Genomic DNA, 10,406 nt, shown 5'->3' with positions numbered 1-10,406 from the left:
CAGGAATGTCAAGGCCCAAATCTTGGCTTCCCTGCATTTCAGTGGCGTGGCCTTGGGAAAATACTTAACTTTTTAGTGGCCCCATTTTCCTCATTTTTTTAAACGAGAACTAATAACAATACCTAACTTGGAGACTTGTTGTGGTAATCTGTTAATCTGTTAATCCATATACAGCATGTAGAATAGGGCTTGGCAGAAATTCCCTGGTGGTCCAGTGGTTAGGATTCAGAGCTTTCACTGCCGGGGCCCAGGTTCGATCCCTGGTCAGGGAACTAAGATCCCGCAAGCCAAATAAATAATAATAATAATAATAATAATAATAATAATAATAATAATAATGCCTGGTGCATAATAGGTGCTCAAAAAAGAATCGTTTTTATTCTTTTTCATCACATGTAAATCAGCCACTCAGGCGTCTAGGTAGTTCCTCCATCTCTGACCTCTGCCCCTCTGGCCAACCACCCTCTTTCTTGATTGCCTTCTTCTAGGCTGGAGACAAAGGAAGGAGAGAGCCCCTTCCCTTCCACCCTCCCTGCCTCCCTCTTCTCTCTTGGGGCTACAATTAACACATGATAACAGCACAGGTTGGACTCAGTTAGGACCAGATCCCAAAGTAGAGGCTGCTTATGTGCAGAGGATGGAGTAAAAGAATTGGCTCCAGAAGGCTTGGAACTTGCTCGTAGAAGATACTAATTGGTTTTTTGCTGGTAATTTTTCACCCCTAAGTGAACAAGAAAAAGGGCATCTCAGAGGCTCATCTGCTTTGCACGTGATCGGGCAAATGAGTATCTGTGTCCAGGGAGAGGTGAGGATTGTTTTTTTTTTCTCTCCAAAGGGAACATAATCTCATTTGTCCCGGGACTTAATATCTGCAGATCTGCTGAGCTGGAGGGGGATAAAGATCAACCCCAAAACTGTATGGGGGCTCTGACTCCTGAACATTTGTGGGAAGTCCTAGGGTCATGGAAGCTTGGAAAGAGTTATAGTCATTTTATTGCTGAGGAGTTTGGGGAGATATAAAGAGAGCTTGGCTGTCAGTGGTTGGAATGAGGTTGAATAATAGACAGGCATCCAAAAGAATCACTCTCCTTGAAATTAATCTCAAAAATATATGAACAGGGCTTCCCTGGTGGCGCAGTGGTTAAGAATCTGCCTGCCAATGCAGGAGACATGGTTTAGAGCCCTGGTCCAGGAAGATCCCAAATGCTGTGGAGCAACTAGGCCCGTGTGCCACAACTACTGGGCCTGCGCTCTAGAGCCCGTAAGCCACAACTACTGAGCCCGTGTGCCACAACTACTGAAGCCCATGTGCCACAACTACTGAAGCCCGCGTGCCTAGAGCCCATGCTCCGCAACAAGAGAAGCCACAGCAATGAGAAACCCGCGCACCACAACAAAGAGTAGCCCCTGCTCAATGCAACTGAAGAAAGACTGCACGCAGCAACGAAGACCCAACATAGCCAAAAATAAATAAATAAATATTTTTTTAAAAGATCCTGCATGCTGCAACTAACAGCCAAAATAAACAAATAAATAAATATTTTAAAAAATATACAAACAGCTCATGCAGTTCAATATCAAAAAATCCCCAAACAACGCAATTCAAAAATGGGCAGAAGATTTAAATAGACATTTCTCCAAAGAAGACATACAGGTGGTCAAAAGGCACATGAAAAGATGCTCAACATTGCTAATTATTAGGGAAATGCAAATCAAAACTGGAATGAGGTTATCACCTCATCAGTCAGAATGGCCATCATCAAAAAGTCTACAAATAATAAATGCTGGAGGGGGTGTGGAGAAAGGGGAACCCTCCTACACTGTTGGTGGGAATGTAAATTGATACAGCCACTATGGAGAACAGTATGGAGATTCCTTAAAAAACTAAAAATAGAGGTACCATATGACCCTGTAATGCCACTCCTGGGCATATATCCAGAGAAAACCATAATTCGAAAAGATACATGCACTCCAATATTCATTGCAGCACTATTTACAATAGCCAAGACATGGAAGGAACCTAAATGTCCATTGACAGATGACTAGATAAAGAAGATGTGGGGGACTTCCCTAGCAGTCCAGTGGTTAAAACTCCTCACTGCCACTGTACGGGGCACGGGTTCAATCCCTGGTCAGGGAATTAAGATCTCGCATGCCCCGTGGCACAGCCAAAAAGTAAAAGGGTATGTGAATTATATCTTAATAAAGCTGTAGTTTCCTTCCCTTCTTTAAAATAAAAAAAGAAAAAGATGTGATACACACATGCACACGCACACGCACACACACACACACACACACACAGGAATACTACTCAACCATAAAAAAAGGATGAAATATTCCATTTGCAGCAAAATGGATGAACCTAGAGATTATCATACTAAGTGAAATAAGCCAGATAGAGAAAGACAAATATCATATGATATCACTTATATGTGGAATCTTAAAAAAAAAGATACAAATGAACTTATGTACAAAACAGAAATAGACCCACAGACATAGAAAACTAAAGGGGAAAGAGGGGGAGAGATAAATTAGAAGTTTGGGGTTAACATATATACACTACTATATATAAAATAGATAATCAACAAGGACCTACTATATTGCACAGGGAACTATACTCAATATTTTGTAATAACCTATAAGGGAAAAGAATCTGAAAAAAATAGATACGTAGATGGAACTGAATCACTTTGCTGTACACCTGAAACTAATACAACATTGTAAATGAACTATACTTAAATAAAAATTTTTTAAAAAAATCACTCCCCTTTAGAACTCTTTCCATCCCTTGTATATACATGTTATTGCAGTGTCTTGCTGGACTGCATGAATACAGTTACATGATGATGGCCTTAGGGGAGGGACTTTGTCTTCCACATCATATTAGCAAATACTAATCACTTACTACTGTACATGTCAGGCACCGTTCTATTTGCTTAACCTGTATTAGCTCATTGAATCCTCACAGCACTCCTGTAAGATGGGTGCAATTATTATCCCTATTTTACAGTTGAAGAAAGTGAAAGGAGGTGTTATGTACAGATTGAACCAGGAAGCCTGATGGAGTCCCACAAGTCTGCTCTCATTGTATCTCCAAACTCTACCGTAGTACAGCCTTAATGCATGTTACTGACCTAAGCCCAAAATGTGAAAAAGTGCTGATGCTGAGGCTGTGAACAGATCACACTGAGAGCTCCATAAATATTTGCAAAGGAAACGGCTAGCCATAGGCTCTGCCGCGATGACTGTTTAAAGCTGTGGCCCTAAAACAGAGGCTGCCACCCACCTGGAGGTTACTCTAGGAAGAGGGAGAAGACCATTCATACCAGCTGCCTCTCCCACTTGTCACTGCAAATCCATCTCTGAGCTTTATCTTGGACCTCTCATTAGGGCATTTGAGTCTGCCCTGACATCATCCTTCCTTCCCATTCCTATTGTCACCATCTCCATTCAATTACTGATTACCTCTCCCTCAATGGGTGAATTAATGACCCCGTTCATCTCCCATCTCTCTAAAAGCCAAACCACTCCATGCATTGCTGCTAATCTTTCTAAAACATAATTCCAATCAAGTGGAAATTTGCGTTAGACAGTGCCTTCCCAATCCAGTCAAAGTCCTCTGCCCAGCGCATTGGCCTTCCACACCAACACGTGAGGCGGCCTCATCCCTACTCCTCTTCTGACCCTGTGCCCAGGCCACTCCCCTTGCTCCAACCCTCTTCTGCATATTCGTTTCTCATCTCAGGGTTTTCCAACCTAGTGTCCCTGTCTTTAGGCCTCTCTGGCAGAAGAAGAGAATGAGAGGAGCACCTTTAAAGTCAGACAGATCTAAGATTTAAACCCCCGCCCTGTCACTGAGAGTTGCGTGAAATTGAGCAACTTATTCAGTCTCTCTGAGTCCTAGATTCCTCAGCAGTGAAAGAAAACAAATCAACACTACCTTGCAGGATTGTTGAGAGATTCGAGTTAATTCATGTGGTCACTTTGACTAGTGTTTGTTGAGCACTGAGTATGTGGCAGGCATCACGGTGAGACTGGAGACACAGCAATGAACAAAACACGAAGCTTGCATTCGAGTGTAGGTGGAGGGGAGACACGAATGAATAAAAACACATATAAAGTGCCCGATGCATGTCTGGCAGATCGCTGTCTCTCAGTAAATGGTAATCATTTTTCTTTTCAAATATTTCAAAAGGCCTAATAACAGATGTACCCAAGATAGTATGGGACAGAGATGTCTAGTTTCTTTGGTTTCAATGAGAAATCTCAGAAAGTCCCTTGAAGGAGGGCAGTCTCTTATCTATCAATGTATTTCAAGTACCAGGCACAGCACTATACACATAGAAGGTGCCAAATACCTGTTTTGTTGAATAAATGTTGGCTAATAAGTGATGATCAGGAGCTTTAATCGACAGCTTTATTGCTTTAATTATAAATAGGAAAACATATTACTTAATAAATCTATTGTACTTTGATAGCACAATCTTTCAAATGTGGGACCATTGCAAAAAGGAAAGTTTAGGCATCACAGCTGTAGTTCCTGGAAAGGCGCTCTCAGCTCTCTTCATTCACTGATATCCTCTCCTCCCTTCAAGACCCAGGTGAAGGGGGCTTCCCTGGCAGCCCAGTGGTTAAGACTCTGCGCTTCCACTGCAGGGGGCATGGGTTTGATCCCTGGTTGGGGAACTAAGATCCCACATGCCATGCAACCAAAATAAAAGACCCAGGTCAAATACCTCCTTATCCTTTCTGATTCCTTCCACCATATGCATATCTCTTCATGATGAACCTCCAAAGCACCTCTCTTCAACATGTAAGCTTTATAGCCTAATCATCTGAGAGTTAGTTTTGTGCCACCTCCAGGCCACGTATACTCTGGAGGCCTATATCATCTTTTCATCCCAAAGAGACTAACAAGATATCTTGCTTTTAGAAGACACGCCGTCACTGTCATCAGCTTTCTTTTTCCCTCTCCCCCCTTCTGCCCTCATGCACCATGACCTGCTCAGTCTCTTCTCTACACTGATAATGGTTGTCCCCAACCAGACTTCTCTCCTCTTAGAACAAGACCACATAGAATCACTCTTACAGCTTCAACAAAGGAGGTGGCTGCTTTTGCAAAGTAACTGCAAAATATCGTGGGGTTCAGGATGTAGGCTCTGAGTCTGACTAACAGAGTTCCAACTTTAACTCTACAGGCACACCTCAGATATTGTGAGTTTGGTTCCAGACCACTGAAATAAAGAGAATATTGCAATAAAGTGAGTCACATGAATTTTTTGTTTCCCGGTACATATAAAACTTATGCTTATTAACCAAAGAGGTGAAAGACCTATATGATGAAAACTGTAAAACACTGATAAAGGAAATTGAAGATGATTCCAAGAAATGGAAAGATTTCCTATGCTCTGAGATTGGAAGAATTAATATTGTTAAAATGGCCATACTACCCAAAGCAATCTACAGATTTAATGCAATCCCTATCAAAATACCCATGACCCTTTTCACAGAACGAGAAGAAAGAATCCTAAAATTTATATGGGATTTTAAAAACCACAAAAGACCGAGAATTGTCAAAGCGATCCTGAGGAAAAAAGAACAAAGCTGGAGGTATAACCCTTCCAGACTTCAGACTATACTACAAAGCTACAGTAATCAAAAGAGTGTGGTACCTGCACAAAAACAGACATATTGATCAATGGAACAGAATAGAGAGCCCAGAAACAAACCCATGCACCTATCATCAAGCAGTTTATGATAAAGGAGGCAAGAACACACAATGGAGGAAAGACAGTCTCTCCAAGTGGTGTTGGGAAAGCTGGAGAGCTACATGTAAATCAATGAAATTAGAACATTCCCTCACACCATCTACAAAAATAAACTCAAAATGTTTCAAAGATCTAAATATAAGACATGAGGGCTTCCCTGGTGGTGCAGTGGTTAAGAATCTGCCGGCCAATGCAGGGGACATGGGTTCGAGCCCTGGTCCGGGAAGATCCCACATGCTGTGGAGCAACTGAGTCCATGCGCCACAACTACTGAGCTTGCGCTCTAGAGCCCACGTGCCACAACTACTGAAGCCCGTGCACCTAGAGCCCATGCTCCACAACAAGAGAAGCCACCGCAATGAGAAGCCCGCTCACCACAACAGAGTAGCCCCCACTCACTGCAACTAGAGAAAACCTGCGTGCAGCAATGAAGACCCAACGCAGCCAAAAATAAATAATAAAATAAAATAAATAAATTTATTTTTTAAATAAATAAATAAAGACGTGACACCATAAAACTCCTAGAAGAGAACATAGGCAAAACAGTCTCAGACATAAATCATAACAATATTTTCTTAATCAGTCTCTCAAGGCAAAAGAAATAAAAGCAAAAATAAACAAATGGGACCTAATCAAAAGCTTTTGCACAGGAAAGGAAACTACCAACAAAACAAAAAGACAATCTACAGAATGCGAGAAAATATTTGCAAATGATGTGACCAACAAGGGGTTAATATCCAAAAAGCTAATAAAACAATATCCAGAAAAAACACAACTTAATCAAAAAAATTGGCAGAGGACCTAAACAGACATTCCTCCAAAGACATACAGATTGCCAACAGGAACATGAAAAGATGCTCAACACCGCTAATTATTAGAGAAATACAAATCAAAACTACAATGAGGTATCACCTCACACTGGTCAGAATAGCCATCACCAAAAAGTCTACAAATAATAAATGCTGAAGAGGATGTGGAGAAAAGGGAACCCTCCTACACTGTTGGTGGGAATGTAAATTGGTGCAGCCATTATGAAAACTCATGTGGCAGTTCCTGAAAAAACTAAAAATAGAGCTACCATATGACCCAGCAACCCCACTCCTTGGTATATATCCAGAAAAAACAAAAATTCTAATTCAAAAACATACATGCATCCCAATGTTCATAGTAGCACTATTTACAATAGCCATGACATGGAAGCAATCTAAACGTCCATCGACAGATGAATGGATAAAAAAGATGCAGTACAGTTATACAATGGAATATTTCTCAGCCATAAAGAAGAATGAAATAATGCCGTTTGCAGCAGCATGGATAGACCTACAGAATATTATATTTCGTGAAGTCAGACAAATACTATATTATATCACTTATATGTGGAATCTAAAAAATAATACAAATGAATCTATGTACAAAACAAAAACAGACTCACAGACATAGAAAACAAAGGTTACCAAAGGGGATGGGGGAGGGACAAATTAGGAGTATGGGATTAACAGATACAAACCACTATACATAAAATGGATAAGCAACATGGATTTACTGTATAACACAGGGAATAATATTCAATATCTTGTAATAACATATAATGGAATATAATCAGAAAAAAATAACTGAATCACTATGCTGTACCCCTGGAACTAATACAATATTGTAAATCAACTATACTTCAATTTTTTAAAAAGTTATGTTTACACCATACTGTAGTCTAGTAAGTGTGCAATAGCATTATATCTAAGAAAACACTGTATATACCTCAATTTAAAAATGCATTATTGCTATTAAATGCTAACCATCATCTGAGTCTTCAGTGAGTTGTAGTCTTTTTGCAATAGTAACATCAAAGATTACTCATCACGGATCACCATAATAAATATAATGATAATGAAAAAGTTTCAGGACTTCCCTGACAGTCCACGGGTTCGATCCCTGGTTGGGGAACTAAGATCCCACAAGCTGTGTGGTACAGCCAAATAAATAAATAAATAAATAATGGAAAAGTCTGAAATATTGCAAGAATTACCAAAATGTGAAACAGAGACAAAAAGTGAGCAAACGCTGTTGGAAAAATGGCACCGTTAAACTTGCTTGACACAGGGTTGCCACAAACCTTGTTTGTAAAAAAAAAAAAAAAAAAAAAAGAAGAAAAACACCGGCTGCAATTGCAATAAAATGAGGTACACCTGTACCTTCATCTCTTACTGTGATCTTGGGCAATTCGTTTCACCTCTCTGGGCCTCAGTTTCTTCACCTGTAAAATCGAGAAAATAAACAGTAGCACTCGTAGGGTTGTTGGAAGGATTAAAGGAGAGAAGATGTAAAAGTCTTAACATGGTACCTGGTGTATTATAATTACTCAGGAAATGTTACCTATAATCCAAGAGCATCAAAAAAGTCACAAACCCCAAATGTAATTCCCATGCTAGCTGGTACCTAAACTCTTCATTGTTAAGGAGCGTGGTGCTGAGGAGACAGACTGCTTTGGTTCAAGACCTGCTCCCCTAATTACCAGCTGCGCAGCTTTGAGTAAGTTCCCAAATCTGAGAGTCCATTTCTTCATCTTTAAAATGGGGATGGTGCTGATAAGGTGCTTCCTCTTAAGGACATTGTGAGGATCAAATAAATAAATACATGTAAATTTAAGATGATGCCTCCTACATAATAAATGCTCAATAAATATTGGAATTCAAGTACAGTCACCACAGCTCCATCCCATTGCTAGTGGTTCTGTCCATTTGTTCACACCGGGGCAGAGAGGATGTATTTGTTTCGGTCTGCTAATGAACCCACAGTGATAATGACTCTTCAGTTCCATTCAATCAGATAACCATAGCTGGAGTCGGAACGCAAAGATGACTCAGACATGATTCTTGTCCTTCAGGAACGTCCAATCTGGTCCAGTCGATATGGTCCATAATAGCTAATAATTATGTAGCAACTTGCAGTTTACATAGCACTTTCTCGTTTACAATTCTGTGCTTGTTCACAACTCTGGAAGATAGATGTTATCAGTCCATTTTGCAATGGAGGAAACAGGTTCATTTAGTGTAAGTGGCTTACAAAGGCCACACAGCTAGGGAGTGGTTGAGTCAGGATTAGAATGTGAGCCATCTTTACGAGGCACGCTTGCAGCCCGCAGAATGGATTTAGACGGGTGGGAGGGGACCAAGGACCCAGGATTCCTGAGGGAGCTCAGAGGCAGCTCAGACAGCAGGAAGGAGAGAGCAGATGCAAGTCACAAGTTCCTCTTACTTCATCCACCAGCACTGGAAGGCAAGTGGAATGGCCTCCGGGCAGATGCTGGAGGAACAAGCAGGGAAAGACCTGTCTGCAGGATTCCCCTCCTCTGATTATTGGCCTTGCCCTCCTTCTTGTCTACCGCATCCTGGTTTTCTCAAGGGGTGTTTAAGCCCCTCTCTCCTAACTGTCAGGGAGGCTGCATTTGTCATTCAGGTCTTTTCAGGTCTGCGTCCTCCTCCCTTGTTTGGCAGCTAATGAGTCCTCATCTAATTAGATTTTTACAGTTACCTATAATTAGGCCCCTTCAGTGCTTCTGAATAGGATACCTTTAACCTATTTTGCCTTGTAATTGGAGGCCTCCATCCAAGTGCACACACATGGGAGCAGGCACAGGTGAGGGTAGCGAGTAAGGGGGCTGGGTCAGAGGCACACATGCATATATATATATATATATGCATATACACACATACACATATACATATACGCACATACATAAATGTACATTAAAGCACACATATTCACACACGGGACTCTTGTTGGGTACATGCATACCACAGACGCATGGCTGCCTTCGTGTGCCTAGCTGGGCCTGTGGTGCAAGAGAGAGCATTTGCTCTACGTTAACTGTCCAAATGCACGTGTGGAAGGAAGGGGTGTGTGTGCAGAGAATTCTAGTTATGAATGTGTTAAGGGAGGGGAGTAGGGAATAGTATACTGTTGGTGAGCTCCTACCATCTCTTTCCAAGAAAGGAATATATTTTTAGTAGATAATACATGGACATGGACTTAAAAAGTACAAAAGATGCATAGTAAAAGGAGAGCTCCCTCCCACCCCGCCCCCAACCATCCAGCTCTCTTCCCCAAAGGCAGTCTTTGTTACCAGAGATGTTCTATGCCTGCACAGTATATATTTACAACAGTGATAGCTAAGTGGACACATTGTTCTGAACCTTGCTCTTTTCCTTTAAAAATAGATCTGTTGCCTGTTACTATTGGTCAGTGTTCCACATCTATATATAGAGATTTTTTTTCCTATCTTTTTGATTACTATATATAGTGTTTTGTTTTCATGCTATTATCACTTAATTAACAATATGCTTGTGTAAGGATACAAATGAACTTATTTACAAAACAGAAACAGACTCACAGACATAGAAAACAAATTTATGGTTACCAAAGGGGAAGGCGGGAGAGGAATAAATTAGGAGTTTGGGATTAACAGATACACACTACCATATGTAAAATAGATAACTCACAAGGACCTACTGTATAGCACAGGGAACTATACTCAATATCTTGTAATAACCTATGTAATACCAATAATAATGGAAGAGATGTAAAAAAAAGAATATGTATATTTATATCTATATAACTGAATCACTTTACTGTTCACCTGAA

General features: G+C 40.7%; 1 non-coding gene across 1 annotated transcript; it reads left to right on the top strand.

Moving 5' to 3' along the window:
* Window positions 1-200: 200 nt before the first annotated feature.
* Window positions 201-272, top strand: TRNAE-UUC (transfer RNA glutamic acid (anticodon UUC)). The gene has a single exon. It is a non-coding gene; the product is annotated as a tRNA-Glu (tRNA).
* The last annotated feature ends 10,134 nt before the right edge of the window (window positions 273-10,406 follow it).

Source organism: Lipotes vexillifer, unplaced genomic scaffold (assembly GCF_000442215.2).
Source record: "Lipotes vexillifer unplaced genomic scaffold, Lipotes_vexillifer_v1.1 scaffold986, whole genome shotgun sequence".
Lineage (NCBI taxonomy): Eukaryota > Metazoa > Chordata > Mammalia > Artiodactyla > Lipotidae > Lipotes > Lipotes vexillifer.
This window is presented reverse-complemented; position numbering and strand designations above follow the sequence as displayed.